The sequence below is a fragment of the Sinohyriopsis cumingii genome, chromosome 5 (genome assembly GCF_028554795.1).
Source record: "Sinohyriopsis cumingii isolate HCF-2022 chromosome 5, ASM2855479v2, whole genome shotgun sequence".
Lineage (NCBI taxonomy): Eukaryota > Metazoa > Mollusca > Bivalvia > Unionida > Unionidae > Sinohyriopsis > Sinohyriopsis cumingii.
This window is the reverse complement of record NC_142965.1, coordinates 110,481,168-110,502,530: the sequence shown is the minus strand read 5'-3', so window position 1 is coordinate 110,502,530 and position 21,363 is coordinate 110,481,168.

Below are 21,363 nucleotides of genomic sequence, written 5' to 3'. Positions count from 1 at the left end.
GTTTATGAAAGAGATTTCAGATCAAAGGCTAACGAAATTAGAACTGAATACACAACTACATTAACGACATTAGCATATTTATTTAAAAACTATATCCTGGAGTATCCCAATATCAATCTAAAACATCAGATCATTGCAACGATACAACATTTAAATCAAATTGTATTAGATCTTAAATATTTTAATCAGACTATTATTGAAGTAATAAATGCTAATAATTACATAGATACAGGGGAAAAAAATAGTATCAAACAAGCATATATTGATCATTATATAATAACTGAAGCAGATTTATTAAATTTTACACTACCAGGATTTGAAACCGCGAATTGATAAGATCACTCAATGATCTTATCGCGAAAAACTTTCCTGAAATACTAGCTGTGTGGAGAAAAATAACCCCACCAGCAACTGTTCTTATATATAATAATGATCCACACGGCGCCGGTAGACATGTATCTCCGGGAATCGTTAATATAATTTCAACGATAGCGGTTAATTTAGTTTGTGATGTGATCCATGGTAGCTATCAAATAGCTCTCGGAAAATAAAATCGGGCTCAACAAGGATACATTTTATACACATCACACCACAAGTTCCCCTGGGGATTTGATCGTGCAAGAACCAACTAATCCTGTTTATCTGCGGTGTCATAATACTATGTTAACACGAATAAATTTTAAACTACCTGACCACCTTGGACACTTAATTGACCTGCGTGGGGAACAACTAATTGTGAATCTGTATGTGAAATCTTAAAATTTCTGTCGTAAGACTTTTATCGTAGATTTTTCAGAAATATTGTATTTTATCAGAAATATTTTATTTTATCAGAAATATTGTATTTATTCTGAAATTGATATGGTGGTTGATACTCAAAATCGTGTAAATCGATCAGTTTGTTAATTCTCATGGGTATTTAGGTACTCAAAATCATGTAAATCGATCAGTTTGTTAATTCTGATGGGTATTTAGGTACTCAAAATCATGCAAATCGATCAGTTTGTTAATTCTGATATGTATTCAGGTACTCAAAATCGTGTAAATCGATCAGTTTTGCAAAAATACTACAAAAAAATCTTATTATTCTGAAATATTTTATTGTGAAATATTTTTTTATTCTGAAATTGATATGGTGATTGATACTCAAAATTAACAAAATCAATCAGTTTTGCAAAAACTACAACCAAAAAAATCTTATTATTCTGAAATACTTTTGTTTTATCAGAAATATCTTAAATCGATATGGTGATTGGTACTCAAAATCGTGCAAATCAATCAGTTTGTTAATTTTGACTAGTAAATGGGTACTCAAAAATCATGCAAATCAATCAGTTTGTTAATTTTGACTAGTAAATGGGTATTCAAAATCGTGTAAATCAATCAGTTTTCAAGTAATCTGAAATAATAATTATAATCTGAAATATTTTATTCTGAAATAATTATTATAATCTGAAATATTTTGTTGTGAAATATTTTATTTATTCAGAAATTGATATGGTAGTTTAGTACTCAAAATCATGCAAATCAATCAGTTTGTTAATTTTGACTAGTAAATGGGTACTCAAAATCGTGTAAATCAATCAAATTTGTAATCCTGATATATAGTTAGGTACTCAAAATTAACAAAATGGATCAGTTTTGCAAAAATACAACAAAAAAATATTTTATTATCATTCAGAAATATTTTTATTTTATTAGAAATATTTTATTTTATCAGAAATATCTTAAATTGATATGGTGATTGGTACTCAAAATCATGCAAATCAATCAGTTTGTTAATCCTGATATGGTGATTGGTACTCAAAATCATGCAAATCGATCAGATTTTATGAAAAAAATAAAATATTTCAGAATAAATATAAAATATTTCAGAATAAATATAAAATATTTCAGAATAAATATAAAATATTTCTGATAAAATAAAATATTTCAGAATAAATATAAAATATTTCAGAATAAATAAAATATTACACGTGTTCGGTCGTTTCACCAACGAAGTTACTCACTGACATAATTTTTCTTAATTGTCTTATACGAGTACTAATCGTTTTCTTTGCCTCGTATTCGTGGGATAACTCCGATCTAATTTTTCTACTGCGGCAGAGAGAGGAACAAAGTCCTTGACCTGATCATCTTTTACTGCAGCTAGTGACCGGAACATCACCGCCTGAATTCGTTTTATGAACTTGTATTCAGACGATAGTGTAAAACCGCCATCATTTTTACGTTCTTGTATAATTTCAAAATCAGAAATAATCTTTTCAGGATTCAGTTCATCAGATATATTAATACTGTCTTTTTCTATTTTTTTAATAGCAACAATTACATCATTGATATTTTCATGGTTCATTATTTAGTGTATATATATATATATATATATATATATATATATATATATATATATATATATATATATATATATATATATATATATATCCCCATGTGAACCCCTAGTCGAGTTCTAGCGAGTTCAGGAGGATGTTTCAAGGACAGCACAACATATAGTATTTACATATTTACAAGGACAGTACAACCCAGAACTCGCAGCTTGCCACCGCATTCTACCAAGTTCAACGGGCACACGAAACACTAACCCCTATGAGAGCCCCTAACCCGTCAAACAACGGTCTAGAGGCTCAAGAGGGTGCGTTTGGTGAAGATAGCACAATATATAATATTAATTAAGGACAGTACAAACATAAATATTAATTAAAGGACAGCACAACATATACAATGAATGAATGACATGAAATATATACAATGAATGAATGACAGTACAACACGTAGTATTTATAATATATACAATGAATGAATGATAATACAACACGTAGTATTTTATAATATATACAATGAATGAATGACAGTACAACACGTAGTATTTATAATATATACAATGAATGAATGGCGGTACAACACGTAGTACTTATAATATATACAATGAATGAATGATAATACAACACGCAGTATTTTATAATATATACAATGAATCAATGACAATACAACACGTAGTATTTATAATATTTACAATGAATGAATGACATGAAATATTTACAATAAAGGAATGACATGAAATATATACAATGAATGACGACACAAACATACAATGAATGAATGACAAGGACGGCACAACATATACGAGGGGCGTTCTCTACACTCAACAGATTTTGACACCCACCCCCAATAATCAGCCCGTGGGTGATACAAAACATGTAACCACCACCAGTGACATGGTAGGTGGGTGTCTTTTTTTCTGTTGAGTTTCGAGGCTTCAGGCGGAGCCCCCAATTAATTATAAAAATCGCAAATATGCGTAACCACCGACAGTTGTCAGCCATGGGGATTCGATCGCCAGACCTCGAATATTATGGTCGGATACGTTATCAACTGAGCTATCGAATCATCTAACAATATACGTTTTCAGAATTTATTATATAGCTACGGTTTTTGAATAGATTGTAAGGTATACATATTTCTGCATTAAAACAGCGGTTTCTGAATAGATTGAAAATATTTCTGTATTAAAACAGCGGTTTCTGAATATATTGTAAATATTTCTGCATTAAAACAGCGTGTTCTGAATATATTGTAAATATCTGCACTATCAGCGTGTTCTGCCTAGATTTCTCGTAACAGATTGTAAATATTTACACTAACAGCGTGTTCTGTCTTGATAAAATATATATACATCTCCTACCACTGCATTATCAAACGTTTTTACCTAAAAATCGGTTTAAATATTTACGCATTATAACAGCGGTTTCTAAACAGATTGTAAATATCTGCACTAACAGCGTGTTTTGCCTCGATTTCTCATAACAGATCTAAAAATAACTAGGATATATTGTACCATGTAAAATACGTTTATTCTTCTATTTTGTAAGCTAAAAAACCATAAATATCTTTCTACGAGTATAATTATTGATATCAATTACGATGTAGATGGGCAATTCACTAATTACGACCGTAAAAATCAGAAATCTACGGAGAAATATATATAAAGAGAATAATCTCCCTTTCGTATAAGTCAAAAAATAAGTTTTATACGATTGTACAATACTGGGTCCTCAAAAAATAAATGGTTAATAAATATAATTTAAGGTAATAACTCGATAGTGATGATAGTTTATCTCATTAACAATACTGGAAAATAATTTTCTGTTTATATTTACTGGAAAGAGTGGATTTGGTTATATTTTCCGCGACAAATTGTACTGAAGGAGGATTAAAATTAAAACATTTCGCACCTAAATTCATTGATTGAAATATAATTTCTTCGCCAGTTTCTGTGTTTGTAGATTTTACCGCCCTCTTTCCGGTTGTTTTACATCTCCCAGTATTACCACGTGTATTATTCTCGCTCTGGGTGACAGCTTGAAGGTTGGATAAATTATTATTTTGAGGATTCCCGTCAATATGATCGATCAATAGACCGTCATTGATCAACCCCTTGTGACATTCATACACAAATCGATGACAGAGATAAGGTTTTTTTCCAGCAGTAAACAATAGGTAACCAGTATTATTAATATAACCAACTGGTACTTTCTTCTGACAATTTCTGATCATACCATCAATATTTGATTCGTAGTTTGTTATTATAGGATGTGGAACAAATTCATTTTGCTCCAATATACAATAATATCATTTGTTTAAATCATAATTTGTCTGAAAACTTAGATAATCCTCCACGGATTTTATAGCGTTGTCATTGACTCTGTCAGGGTCATTACTTTTTTTATTATAATATCTTTAAAGCTCGCGATATTTCTTACCACCACAACACGCACACAACTGTGTTTTTCTTCGTATTCCAGCACCACATCGGAGACATGGTCCTAAGCTTCCGCTGCGAACGGACTGCAAGTGAATCCCACAGAATTCCTTCCTGCAGAGTTTATTACAACGAGTTAATGATCCGATCATCAACCATTAGCACTTGTTCTGTTGAGACATTGTATATATAATATTTTTTATTTAAAAACTTGTCTGAAATATAATATGAACGAATTCGATAGATTATCCCGAATCAAGCCTTGGAAAACAAGTAAATTCAACCTCGACAGGATATCTCCTGACGTGCCGATACGAGATTTGGTTGATCGGAAAAATAAAGGTTTTAGCAATAAAATTCACGACGCCAAGAAAGAATTTCACGCAGATGGTGCATCTCATGTCTGGTCAACGTTCAAGATTATTCGCAATGACAAAGTCAAGGCCAAAGGTGTTGATGGTATTGTAATGACCATGGCTAGAGTCACAATGACTTGGATAATATTTTCGGTCTTGCTTCTATTAAGTTTGTTTCTATAAATATGGTGAATATGAATTAGAATGTTCACTTACAAAGCATAGCAATTCTATTTATCTCTAATGTCTATCGACTGTCAAACTAGCAGCCAATCCTGGCAACCTATCTTAACATGTGTAACCTATTTTCGAGGTAGAGGTTCTTTCGGTAAAACGTCTTTGAAAATCTGTCATAAAGTTTTCAGAGTGTACTGTTTAGCTTATCTGCTACAAATAGTATACTCTTATGCTATTACTATTTGTAATCTATGTAAAATACCTGCAAAATCATGACTAGAAAAGTCCATGTATATCCTTGTATCACGATGTTCGCCATTTTGGATTAGCATGAGTGTTTCGTATTTAGAGATTTTATACTTTCGCATTGGCAATTATTCTCTCTAATGATAGTAGGGTACTGTAAGAAGGTAATTTGCATGTTTTAGTGATAACCTCATTGCAATACAGTTGTACTGATGTATGCATTTCATGTTTTGATATGACAGTACCGGTCGTCTGCATCAAGTGCAGAACCCGCGTCTACATGAATTGATTAAATTATTCGAGATTTAAGTTATCATCATAAAGTTTAATTTCATATAAACTTGATCTCATAAAATGTTCTTATTCATTTCATAGAGAAGTCATACAGTATTGAAATACTTCTTGTTATGTAATTATGTACTTGTAATGTTGACATGGTATACCATACAAAACTGTATTGTTTACAATGCAATGCACGGCACACCATGCAAGACACTGATTGGTTGCATGGGTTGCCGTACATGCATCGATTGGTTGGATTGTGTCATGTGGTGTCTGGGGGAAGGTTATAAATAGGGGAGCGCTGTCATTGTTGGTCAGACAACTGACGAGTACAGTCGGCGCCAAAATACGAAGTGACAAAAAGAAACAGCAAAGTGTCAAGTTAGTACATTTTGGATCTTTATAAATAGCACGTTTTACAATATCGAATAAACAAGAATAATATATTTATTCCAACAAAAATTGATTGTAACAGTTGTCTCCCACCACACCTGACAGCCCCCCCCCTTCCAGTTTGTTATATTAGAATTACATAATCTGGTTGTACACAATAACTATTGCTCTTATTTATTATTTATTTATTTTCACAATTCATTAAACATTGTCAAATTGTTCTCGATTTTATGTTGATGATATAACCCCTCTTCCATCGCCCCAACCCCAAGTTTTTGATCTTTTCTTACATAACACTATCAGTTCCTATGTACAAAAATATGTAGCACCCTTAAGGACTAAAAAGGGCCTTACAATTTGGTGTCAGAAGTGGGATTTCAAAAGTCAAATTGAAATCCATCCCAGGATACGAACCCTACCACCCTCCCCCACCCTCATATTTTTGTCAGGTGTGGTGGTCAAAATAGTGAAGAAAAAAAAAACAACAATAAACAAACAAACAAGTGGAAAGCAGATATTCCTGCTGACTGACACACATACCATGTCTGATTCCCCAGATCCTGAAATCCAGTTTTCCCTGAATGGAGACGACGAAGGCCATGGTGATGTAATCGATGATGATCAATGTCAATATGACAAGCATGGTTCAAGTCAAATTCACAGTGATGAAGAGGAGACAATGTATACAGGACAGAACCGAAATCACTCCAATCACCCAAGACGTGAAGCCAATAATGCTGGTACTATTCCCATACGATTATTCCCAAACTATGGCCCGACTTTAAAGCCTGAGCCATTTAACGGTAAAGACTGCTGGGAAGAGTACATATCCCACTTTGAAAATTGTGCAGAGCTGTGTAACTGGACCAAACGGGACAAAGTTCTCTTTCTTGCTGCCAGTTTGCGGGGTCAAGCTAGGACCTATTATATGAGTTTGACAAATGAGGAAAAACAATCCTACGAGACCCTTGTTGCTAGACTTAGTCAAAGATTTGGCAGCTCTAGACATCAAAACAGGTGGTTGGCAAAACTGGAAATGAGAAAACGGCAACCTGGTGAACTTATCGCAGCATTTGGGGATGACATTAGGCAGATAGCACAGAAAGCCTATTGCAATTTAGATTCTAAAGCACAGGAAACTCTTGCCCTGAATCAGTTCTATAAGATATTACCAATTGAAATGAAGTGTCGATGTATTGACAAGGATTGTGAGACAGTAGCTGATGCTGTAGATGTTGTCGAAAGATATGAAGCAATACTGGGAGACGAATATGAAAAGAAAAAGGCAAATGTTAGAGCAGTTGGATCTAATGAAATTGAACACCAAGGTTATAATGACAACGGCAAAATTGGGGCAATGTTGCAAAGAATTGAAAAGCGAATAGAATTGTTAGAAAAAGGAAGTACTCCTATGAGCAATATAAAAGATTGGAGAAACCAAATACAGAACAAACCTGGACCGAGAAACGAGAAGAGGAGAACATGTTTTATATGTAACTCCCCAGATCACTTTTTCAGAAACTGTCCCACCTTCATCCAATGCGAAACTCGCACTGCTCCTGAACATGATAGGAAGAACGAAGCACCAAGTCAAGGAAAGGAGAATTCATCCTCAGCATGTAACCAGGGAAACGACAAACCGTTGATTCAATAGGCCTGGGGTCAGCGGGTAGTAATAGGCCAAAAGCTTCCGTAGCTCAAGAAAAACAAAAGGTCAGAACAGGACACATTGGGGAGACCAGTAGTCAATGGGACAACGGATTTTATACAAATGGCATGATTGATGGAACTAAAGTCATTTTCATTATTGATAGTGGCTCTACAGCATCCCTTCTTTCATACAGCACATATCAAAAACTGCATGGAGAAGATAAGTATATGCTTACACCACTTGAAACAAAGGTAAATGATGTTAATGGAAATGAAATTCGCACCATTGGATCCATAAACGTTGCCATTCATTTTAGTGGGATATCCTTCACACAAAAACTTATAGTCTGTGATGTGAGTCAAGATGGTATCTTAGGTCAGGACTTTTTATTAAACTATGTGAACAGAATTAATTACAAACAATTTTTGTTTCACACAGACAAGATTGACATAAGATGTTGGATGGGAGGTAAAGCGCATGTCACATCCAGAATACAAGTACGAAAAACTACAATAGTACCTGCTAACTGTGCATTGTGGCTACCAGTAAGCATACATGGGTCAGAGCACATGACAAAATTTGGATACGTAGAGCCAATATTTCACAAAGAGATTCAGTGTAGTATGGTTCCTGGCGTGATTGATACACAAGCCAGGGAGATGGTTGTAAATTTTGTGAATTGCAGTGATGCTGATGTTACGCTGCAAGCAAACTTACCTGTTGGTGTCTGTGAGCCATATGAGGATGTATCCCACGCTGAAAGAGTTGCCAGTATCAATACAAACGAAGAGAATGTGTCCGAGATGTGCGAAGACAAACTACCAGAGTACTTAAAAGACCTCTTTAAAAGAAGTTCGGCTCATCTTGACTACCTACAAAAGGAAGCCCTCAAAACACTGCTCATAAGATACCAATCTGTATTCGCAAAATCGTCAGCTGAGCTCGGTCGGACAGATAGAGTGCAACATCACATCAATATTGGTCATTCCATTCCTATACGGCAGCCGCCACGACGCCAACCAATCGGAAAACGTGCAGTAGAACAGGAAGAAATTCAGAAGATGTTAGATCGTAGGGTCATAGAGCCTTCCAGTAGTGCTTGGGCATCACCAGTAGTTCTAGTAACTAAGAAGGATGGTAGCATAAGATTTTGCATTGATTATCGCAAACTCAATGATGTGACGGTCAAGGATGCTTATCCACTTCCAAGAGTTGATGAATGTTTGGATGCGTTATCTGGTTCCAAATGGTTTTGCTCCATGGATTTGAACTCTGGCTTCTGGCAGGTGGAAATGTCTCCTAATGACAAAGAGAAAACTGCTTTTGCGACATGTTTAGGACTGTACCAATTTACTGTAATGCCCTTCGGCCTCTGCAATTCCCCCAGTACCTTTCAGCGTTTGATGGAAAACATTCTACGAGGCCTTCAGTGGATAGAATGTCTAGTATACATGGATGACATAATCTCGCCAAGCACTACCTTTGAAAAAGGTCTTGACAAATTGGAGAACATCTTCAAAAGACTTCAAGATGCAAATCTGAAACTAAAACCATCCAAATGCATATTCTTCCAGAAGCAAATAAAATTCCTGGGTCATGTCGTTTCGGAAGAAGGTGTGTCCACTGACCCCGAAAAGATAGTGTCTGTGCAAGACTGGCCTGTCCCAATAAATGCAAGGGAAGTCCGAAGTTTCCTGGGACTCTGTTCATATTACAGGCGTTTTGTGAAGGGATTTGCGCACATTGCAAGACCACTACATAAAGTATGCGATAAAGGCGCTCACTTCGTTTGGACAGGAGAATGTCAATCAGCATTTGATAATCTGAAACAAGCCCTGATCTCCTCACCGTTGCTGGCTTACCCCATCCCTGGCATAGGATTCATACTGGATACTGATGCAAGTGATAAAGCTGTGGGTGCAGTGCTCTCGCAGATGCAGGAAGGCACGGAACGTGTCATCGCATACATGAGTAAAGCTATGAACATCCATGAACAATCTTATTGTACTACAAGAAAGGAACTTTTAGCCGTTATCACTGCAATGAAAACATTTCATTCCTATCTATATGGACAAGACATTTTGCTCAGAACAGACAATGCTGCAGTGAGTTGGGTAAGAAACCTCAAGAAACCAACTGGCCAGGTTGCCAGGTGGCTTCAAGAGCTTGACACATACAATTTTAAGGTAGTACACAGAGCTGGGCGACAACACTCAAATGCTGATGCTTTGTCAAGAAGGCCATGTCGTGTCTGTCAGAAACAAGAACAAGGTAATCTTGAATGTAATAATGATGAAGACTGTGCAGCTCCACAACTTTCAGACCAAATCATCCATGTCGATTTGGTAAGGGTGTTAACACGAAGTCAAGGTGCTCTCCAAGGAAATGATCTCGCACAAAGCCAAGCAGTACTTGAAGGTTGGACACCTGACACCATACATAATCTTCAATTAGAAGATCAAGACATTTCTGCTATTCTAATTGCTATCGAGGGAAAGTCTGGAAGACCAAAGTGGGATGCCATATCTGATAAAACGTCAATACTCAAAACACTCTGGCGACAATGGGACAGATTAATAATAATTAAGGGCATGCTTTACCGTAAATTCTTTCAAAATGATGAGAATCAACCCATACTGCAACTGATAGTTCCAAGTAAACGAAGGCTAGATGTCCTAAAGTACTTTCACGATGTACCAACTGCAGGGCATTTAGGTGCTAAGAAGACCCTAGAACGAATAAAGCAGTCCTTTTACTGGCCAGGTGTGAAAGACTTTGTCACGGACTACTGTCGTACTTGTGATAAGTGCGCAGCTAGAAAGCCATCCAGAAAGATCAATAGGGCTCCTTTAGGACAATACATAGTTGGCGAGCCCATGGAAAAGGTTGCTCTAGATGTACTTGGACCCCTTCCTCTGAATGGAAGTGGCAAAAGGTTTATCCTGGTTGTCTGCGACTGCTTTACCAAGTGGAGTGAGGCTTTCCCCATTCCAGACCAAGAGTCCAGCACCATTATTAAAACATTTGTAAATGAATTTGTATGTCGTTTTGGCACACCATTACAGATCTTGACAGATCAAGGCCAAAACTTCCAGTCCAAGATATTTCAAGAAATGTGCGACTTTCTGAAAATAGATCAAACAAGAACTACTAGTATGAGGCCACAGGCCAATGGAACAGTTGAGAGATTTAACAGGACCTTACAACAAATGCTGACCATGTATGCTGAAAAGGATCAAAAGCACTGGGATACTTACCTGTCCCAAGTCATGATGGCCTATCGAGGTTCAATAAACTCCACAATAGGAAAAACACCAAATATGATGATGTTGGGAAGAAACGTCACCTTACCAATGGAAACAGTTGTAGGGAGACCATGCCCATTTCAATTCAGTGATAATGAAGTAGGCCCAGACCACTATCTGGGAAGACTGCGCGCCAACATGGAGAATGCCCATAATATCGCTCGACAATATCTTAGAAAGAACTCTGATTATCAGAAAAGGCATTATGACTTGCATGCAAAGAAACGCTCCTTTACAGCAGGACAGCCAGTTTGGATCTATGATGCATCCAAAAGAGTTGGTGTATGCCACAAACTTACCTCAAAATGGAAAGGACCATTTGTTGTTGTCAAGAAGATTGACGATGTTACTTACCTTATTAAGAGGTCACCAAAACAGCTCTCCAAAGTATACCATATTGACAGACTCCTGCCTTACCAGGGTAGAAACCCACCTACTTGGTTTAGTAAAGATCAATAAACCTTCAAAGTTAGAGTCATCTTTGCATATGACAGTTATTTGAATTCTTCATAAAGATATTTTTATTTTATTTTGCACATATATATATATATATATATATATATATATATATATATATATAGTTTTAGTTTGCCACAACTATAGGATGTGTGGTACGTATTCCTTTTCCTTTCAGTACAGAAGTATATGAACTCTCAGTGGTAACCATTCAAGGAATCGTATATACGTCTCCAATGATAACTGATGAGTACTATAGTGAACCTTTATTGACAGATGGTGATCCGGGATGGGCCATATCAGCTTTTACAATTGTGGTTTGAAGCCGACAGACCTTAGAGGTATTATTAAGTATGAGCAATATAAGGCTGACAGATGGTGATCCAGGACGGACCAAGTCAAAGCAAAGATGAATCATATGGTATACGATGGTAAGGGATCTGGCCTGATCAACCATGTTCCCTCCCATGTTGAGTAAAATGAGTGCAACAGAGCGTACAAGATAATCCTTGTTTGGACGTGACTAATGAGAAAGAAATGGTCAAAACACAAATTAAGTGCCTACTTATACCACTGACCTGACAGGAACTAATTAACTGAGCATGTTCCATGTCAGAAGAGTTGACATGGATGGAATCAAAAATACATAGCCTTATTATCCTTATGTATTGTGTAGAACCTGATTAGTCCTTTCATCCCCCACCTCCCTTCCAAATCTGTGATTGATACTGCTATAACCTATGCTGGAAGAAAGAGTAATTTCAGCAACCAACAATGAATCATTTTTGTGTCTTTGCAGAATGGTGGAGACTTGTTGGCTATGCAGCAAAACTTTCAACAGCAAGAGAGAGCTGAAAAACCACATGATTCCAGCACCACATGGTCGCCTGGTGGTTATCTGCCCATGGCGCTACCACGAGGAGCGAACATTCAAGCGTGTACTTGACCTGAAGAGTCATTGTAAGAGGCATCATTTGGATAACATTTATGGAGTGCCTGAAGACTTTTTCAGTGAAAACAATGCCTTTTGGTTATCGCTGTATCCACAAGACTACAAGCGCATTATCAGAACCACCAGGTGGCATGACCCGCTAGCCATAAGAGCAAGAGTTGTAGTGCTAGAATGGGCAAGGAAGATCACGAGATCCACCCGAAGCAGAAGGGAGTGGCTACAAGGCTGGGAAGCAGAAGGTAAACAAAATACACCCCAACCCACACCCCAGTTGACGAGCCAGGACCAGCAGACCAGTGCCATGACTTACAGATTTGATGGTGCCACCCCCTTGTCTGAATCGCGTTTCCAGCCTGATTATGAGGATGACGATGTCAGTATGAATGCATATAGCCCTACTAGACCAGACATGGGAAAAATGATCTTATGTGAGATTTCCTTGGTCCCACAAAATATAAATGCAACAGTATTGCAGGCCCTGACAAAATACAGAGCATTGTTGAAGGATCAAGTCCTACATGACCCTAAGGCCATGGCCGCCATCGCTAGAAGAATGGCAACTTTGACGCCAAATATTTCATCTGCCCCTGATGGCCAGTTTCTGCCATTGTCTGACCAGACTCTGACTTCCCGTAAGAAGGAGATTGGAGATGTACTTGGGGTGTCACCAGAATATATTTTATCTATTTCCCGTGCAATATCCTCAGAGTGGAAACCAGCCAAAAGAGCAAGGGCTAGGGAGATAGAAGAACCATCTTTACCAGAGACTGCCACGATTTTGCAGCCAGAACTAGATCTGGCGTTACCAGCAACATTAGTCACTGTGCCATTCCCATCGAAGCCGTCAAAGTTTTCTCCTGTCCGCAATCAGTGTGCTAAAACATCCAAAACAGATGGAACCAAACCCCAAGAGGAAATGTCTACAAATCAGGCCAGAGCAGTTGCCTTGCTGTCTCAAGGATGTATGCCACTATTTCCACCATCGAGGAGGGACTGGAACTTGGTGCCTGAAGAAGACATCACCTTTTCAATTAGCCAGACATCCATCAAGTGGCCACCAAAAGGATGGGAGGGAATGACCCCTGACAGAAAACTGCTGATATGGGAATATACAGCTATAGCATTATCTTCTGCAAAGACTGGTCTGCAGTTCCCACCCCAAGAAAGGCTAGATCTATTAGACACCTTCAACTTCCTGGCCCTACCAGGAACAGCAGCTTATCACTTGAGGAAAAAGGACCAATGCTTGGCAAAAAGCAGATATTACACCTATGAAGTTTTAAGACAAGTAGCTAAGGAAGGTGGAGAAGAACCTGCAATGAAACATTGGTTGTCCATATTGGAACAAGGGGCAGAAAGTCGTGACAATGGTTATGATTCTTTAATACAAAAGACTGATGGGGTCAACCTGCGCCTAGATGCTGACTAGATGCTTTCTTTATATATAAAATTATTAAAATTCTGAATCTGATTTACTGAGAAAAGAAAATTCAGGAGAATTTTGTAACTTGGCAGAGAAGAGTGTAATGACCATGGCTAGAGTCACAATGACTTGGATAATATTTTCGGTCTTGCTTCTATTAAGTTTGTTTCTATAAATATGGTGAATATGAATTAGAATGTTCACTTACAAAGCATAGCAATTCTATTTATCTCTAATGTCTATCGACTGTCAAACTAGCAGCCAATCCTGGCAACCTATCTTAACATGTGTAACCTATTTTCGAGGTAGAGGTTCTTTCGGTAAAACGTCTTTGAAAATCTGTCATAAAGTTTTCAGAGTGTACTGTTTAGCTTATCTGCTACAAATAGTATACTCTTATGCTATTACTATTTGTAATCTATGTAAAATACCTGCAAAATCATGACTAGAAAAGTCCATGTATATCCTTGTATCACGATGTTCGCCATTTTGGATTAGCATGAGTGTTTCGTATTTAGAGATTTTATACTTTCGCATTGGCAATTATTCTCTCTAATGATAGTAGGGTACTGTAAGAAGGTAATTTGCATGTTTTAGTGATAACCTCATTGCAATACAGTTGTACTGATGTATGCATTTCATGTTTTGATATGACAGTACCGGTCGTCTGCATCAAGTGCAGAACCCGCGTCTACATGAATTGATTAAATTATTCGAGATTTAAGTTATCATCATAAAGTTTAATTTCATATAAACTTGATCTCATAAAATGTTCTTATTCATTTCATAGAGAAGTCATACAGTATTGAAATACTTCTTGTTATGTAATTATGTACTTGTAATGTTGACATGGTATACCATACAAAACTGTATTGTTTACAATGCAATGCACGGCACACCATGCAAGACACTGATTGGTTGCATGGGTTGCCGTACATGCATCGATTGGTTGGATTGTGTCATGTGGTGTCTGGGGGAAGGTTATAAATAGGGGAGCGCTGTCATTGTTGGTCAGACAACTGACGAGTACAGTCGGCGCCAAAATACGAAGTGACAAAAAGAAACAGCAAAGTGTCAAGTTAGTACATTTTGGATCTTTATAAATAGCACGTTTTACAATATCGAATAAACAAGAATAATATATTTATTCCAACAAAAATTGATTGTAACAGTTGTCTCCCACCACACCTGACAGCCCCCCCCCTTCCAGTTTGTTATATTAGAATTACATAATCTGGTTGTACACAATAACTATTGCTCTTATTTATTATTTATTTATTTTCACAATTCATTAAACATTGTCAAATTGTTCTCGATTTTATGTTGATGATATAACCCCTCTTCCATCGCCCCAACCCCAAGTTTTTGATCTTTTCTTACATAACACTATCAGTTCCTATGTACAAAAATATGTAGCACCCTTAAGGACTAAAAAGGGCCTTACAATTTTACAGTATCATCGATGCTACGATGAATGACAAAAGAGCAGCAGCTATTATTAAACAGCTCGATGATAGAAGTTATCTTTTCAGAATAAAATTTGTCATACTTGCAGAAACAGATAACTGGATTATCCGTGACAAATATGATCCCGTCCACGGTAATAAAAAAACTGTCATACTAAGTAGAAATTCCAAACCAGGTCTATTCATCGGTATTGACAAACCGTACTATGAGCGAGCGTATCCTGTAACAGCAGTTATTTATGGAATATATGTGATAAATGAAAAACCTAGCGTTGACAAACTGGCGCCAATGAAATTTTCAAAAATAAACTGTGTAGCTGAACGAGTAATAGAACATTTTACAAACGCGGCCCGTGGAAACGGTTTAACAGATAAAAGACGTAAAATAATAAATGAGTGGGGCGAAACAGTTAAAGATACCGGGGCGTCTATCAAAGATGTCACTGAGTTAGGAAAAAAATTAAAATTCCCAATAACCGTAGCGACGATAACAGGAGAGATTTTGTATGAATCAAAATATAAATCAAAAGGAACTTCGATCGAAATTATTGATCATAACTCACACGCGTGGACTAGCGCAGTAACAATATTTCCACGAAATCGAACTGTTAAATTTTATGATGATAACATGTTTGATTTTATTAACAAAATAAGTAAAAATCATCCTGTGTCAGTGTGGTTATTTAAGAGCTCAGATGATGAAAAATGTGATCAATTTGTGCGACCCAACGGTCAAATATATCGTAAAGAATCCCTCCATGAAGAAATGAAAAATCTTGCTCAAAAATATTCAGAAAATATTGATGAGTTGCTCAGCAACTGTTTTACTGTTCCATCTGTTGCAGCTCATGATGCTAGAGAAAAAAAAATTCGTGGAAACCAACCCGACATGAATTTCTTTCGGATATCCAATCAAATTGTGTCGAGTATGGCCACGGCGGATTGTGGAATACCAAATATAATTACAACGATATGATATCTGTTGATATGGTTGCGTGTTATCCAGGATGTTTTCTCGGATACGGAGATTGTTCTAAGTATTTTGCAAGGTTCGGTCATCCAACACATGAAATAACGCGAGTATCGATAAATGGACCATTGCCGGATTTTGACCTAACTGGATTTGCTTGTGTTGAATCATTCGAGTTTGCTATGGATCTTCATACGATATGTTATGTTTGGTTTGGTAGACATTTCTCAGAAAAACGCTGGGCACCAATAGTTTTTTTTACGATATATGCTTGATTGTGCGATATTAGTATCGTTGGTGGTTAGTGAGGCAATTATATCATATAAGAAACAAACCGAGGTTTGGTTACCACCGAGGGAAAATATCAATCTCGATGAGGTCATTAAAGAATTTAGAGAAAAATGTCCTGATGCTTTCAAGGATGATATCATCAAAGAAGCTCCTAGAATCCTCGAGATTAAACTCAATAATAGCGATAAAACAGCAAAGGATCTTGGAAGGAAAATAATTGGAAAATTTACTCAGGGTGGAGCATATGATCATAAACAACGTCATGCACGATTAATACTGGATGATACCGAATACGATTTTATAGTTGCTGATGCAGCAGCGAGAAATATATTTATAAACCGAGAAGATGCTTATTTATCAAATGAAACACGATTAGGTACGATTGTGAGCTATATGGATGGAGAATCGTCTCAGTATACGCATTTAAGATCATCGACGTTGGCCTACGTGAGCATAAACTTGCTATCTATGATAAATAAATTTCCTGATACCGCAGTTAGGGTTGCAACGGATTCGTTCTATATCGATAAGAAATATGCAACGTTGCTGGATGATTTTACGGACGATGATGCACCTTGGGGTTCATGGAGAATAAAGAAAGAAAATATACTTGATTATTCAGAATCAGCAGATGTTACGATCAAAGATGATTATTATAAAAATCAACGATCAAATATATCATCGACAACTTCGTTGTTACCATCGGTATATGATCCAATAGCTAGATATAAAACGATATAAATAAACGGACCAGGCGCTTCTGGTAAAACCACTCGAGCGATCGAACTATTTCAGAAATCAAATATGATCGTGCTGACACCAACACATAGACTCGCGCGAGAAATGAAACAACGAGGAGTACAATCATGTACTTATCACACTTCTTCCGATGGAAGGGTGATACATGGACATCTTTAAGGATGGGTGAGAAATACATTCCAAGGATCATCATTTGGGATGAAATATGCACGGTGCCGTTAAAAACATTAAAAACATTTCTAGAGTGGTTGTTAACAAGAAATACTGCTGTAATAATGTGCGGTTATCATGGTCAACCACCACCATTTGTTTGACCATCTCCACATGGATGGCTAAAGAACTTTGTCGATTATTACGAAGAAATGAATGATGATCATAGAGCACTTGATGCAGAATTAAAACAGTTTAAAAAATTAATCAGACTACAACCGAATAAAATTCAGTGTGAAGTAATGCGTGGAATAATTTCCGAAACACCCATGAACGACTTTTTGCGCGCATGGAGACTGAATGATCTGATAGTTGCAAGTAGAAAGATAGTTCGTGATACACTTCAACGAGAGTTGTTTCAGTTGCATAAAGAAAAATATCCAACACTGCCAGTTCCGTTATGTTATCGACCAGCAGATACACGGCGGCAAAATATTGACGTTGATATACCAGGACACTGACAGAGTCAAGGAAACAGAATCTTGTGCTGAATGATATTGTCGCAGTTGATGTTGATGTTGTTGAAGATGCTCTACGTGCTGATAAATCCCCGTGGACGCTTGGATACGCAATGACGATTCATTCATCTCAGGGATTAACTTTTACTGATACAGTTGTTTGGATCGTCGATGATCACATTGAATGGTCGAACTTAGTTTATCTTGCAGCGTCTCGAGTTAGAAAAATATCTCAGTTGAGACGAATCGTCATTGACTCGTCAGTGACTAGTGATGATATTGACAATGATATAATAAGAAAAAAATTAGCTGGTTATAAACAATCTGATAAAAAAATGAACGTGATTTTGATCTTGATATCAAATATATCAGCACGTTGAAACAACAACAGAATAATCATTGTGCAAGTTGTAATTGTATAATGTTATGGCTGTATCTGAAAAATGATCCAAGACAATTTACCGTAGACAGAAAAAATAACAGTCGCGGTCATACACGAGAAAATATCATGTTGACCTGTCTTGAATGTAATCGACGTAGAGGTGCTAGTTAAGTGATTTGGGTGGTAATTGTGTGTCCTCGGGAATTACTTGTAATTGTTCACGTACAAATCCACGTTGAGGAGCAGTTGAATCCAGCCTGTAGATTGCGGGTCTACCTGAGGATCTTGTCACAGTGGATATATTGTGTGTGGTAACACTCCAAATAGGATCAGTCGCTCTTTTTTACCACCTTCGAGTTCACCGGGCTCGTATAAATACCTGACAGTGATATTACCTAATACTGGCTGTGCTGAAAGATCACGTCGTTGTGTAGGTATATTTTTTTTTGTGACTGCGCTAATAGGTTTCATGTTGGTCGTTCGAGTGATCTCATTATTTAACGCTGCTATCACACTTGGTAATCTTGCAATCCATTCACGAGATCTCGTATCCTGAATAAATTCCTTCGCGTATTCATATCCAAATAACCGCTCAGCGAGTGTTCGATTAAATCGTTCAACAATTGCCTGATCATGATGAATTGCAGTATGTCCTCGTCGTATTTTGGTATTATGTTGTTTCATCAGCGATGATACTGGACCAAGAAATTCCTTGCCAGGATCAACCTGTAGCAGCTGTGGCCATTGCAGACCACCTCGTTGATAAATTCGTTTAAAAGCATCGGCTACTTCAAATGCTGTTTTCGTTGATAGCGGTTCTGCATCTTTATATCTACTTGCAACATCAGCAACGGTTAACGCGTATTTGTACGTTTTTCTACGTACGGTATCATGTGGTAAAAACAGAATATCAGCTTGATGAACTTCATTAGGAACACTAACATCGAAATGTGCAAAGTGAATTTGCTTAGGTGGTGGTAGGTAAATTTGCCATATTGCCTGTTTGGATAACCACGCTTTAGCAGTAGAATGTTTAACCGCTGCTGCATCAGCAAGTTTACTAATTGCTGCTTTACCTTTCCAGTATCTAATTGGGGAATAATAAATCGATTCCATTTTATATATTACCAGCCCCTAGCGCTAATTTACCTTTCATCGCAGATCTTACTAACCAATTAGCTAATTTTTCTTTGATATTTTTATTTTTTTATAGAATTTAGCACATGAATTAATTTCACATCTGCAATATGCCTATGTTGTAGATCATTGCTTTTATACGCAACATCATGAACATGAGATGCTTTATCAATAGCGTTTATTGGTTCCTCGCCTGGTTTTGGTTGATCCTGATTATCAAGCCTGATATCGAGTCGAGTACCAGGACCTTAATAATTATATCCTGGTAGATGTGTTTCTCCTGGGTATTTGGCCCACGGAGGTCCCGGTAATTTTCCTAATTTTGCTGCAATATCACCTCCGCGTTGCTTTTTTTTTTTTTTACTTGACTTTGGCTTTGACTTTGGCTTTGGTTTTGGTTTTGGTTTTTCACCTGACTGTGTGGAGATAAATTTGAATTTCTTTGTACCACACCGCGTACACTTACCCGTAATCGCTGATCTATTATTTTTGTGGTAATAGTTGTTAGTGTATCCGTCGGGGTACGCGTCCTGCACTTTACACAATATAAATCCATAGATATTTTATACAGCATTGATATAATTGATTTCTCAGCGACAAGAAAACGAGAACCTGTCAAGCACCATCCTGCGTTACCAAATTTCATCAGAATGATAATAATAGGACCATCTGGAAGTGGAAAGACAAAGTTGTTACTTAATCTTATAATGAGATGGTTAAAGTGGGATAAATTGTATTTGGTAGCACCGTCAGTTGATGATCAACGATGTTATGATGTGCTCAAGGATTGTAATGAAAACGCGCGATTACTGGATGACGATGTTATCAAGTTTATAACCGATATTGATGAAGCACCATCAGTAGATTCCATAGACGGATTTATTAATAATTCGGTTGTATACGACGATGTGATGCTGGATAAACAAACAAACCCAACTAGAATATTTTCTCGAGGTAGACATAAAAACACTGATGTCATTTATGTTACTCAACAATACACGCAAATACCAAAAGTGATCAGAGATAACTGTAATATTTTAGTTGTGTTTAATGGAGTTGATACACACACGATGAGAAATATTCATCAAACTTGGTGCAACGCTGACATGGATATAATTAAATTTAGAAACTTCTTTTCACGAGCGCAAGCTACTCCGCATGGATTTATAACAATAAATTTGCGCGATCCTAGAACAAGATATCGTATTGGACTTGATAAAATATTTGGATAAATTAATAGCATCAGAGAGGGTGGGACCTCGCGAAGACGTAATTGCGTAAAGTGCGTACATAATAAATTAGAAAAAATCACCAACGACAACGGAGTAATGTTAATTAGACAAATTCCGGAGAGATTTTCTCAGTAAAGTGTCGACGCTTTTTTAAAATCTGTCGACGCTTTTTTATTTCGGAAGAAGCTTATATTTTAAGCAAATGACGTTTCAGACAAGTGGTCGGTCCACCCTCTCTGCTGCTCACTCCATCGAAGCATTTTCGAGATAACACTTTGGAGAAAAACCATCAGTTGTTTCGATTGCAGTTCGTGCACATGTTTAAGGTAGACACTTTTTATCACATAACGCTCACTCTTGTTAGAGTCCAGACTTCACATGAATGCAATATATCAAACTCGGATTCATTCAACTCAGTAATTGTGAAACTCGTTAAAAACTAG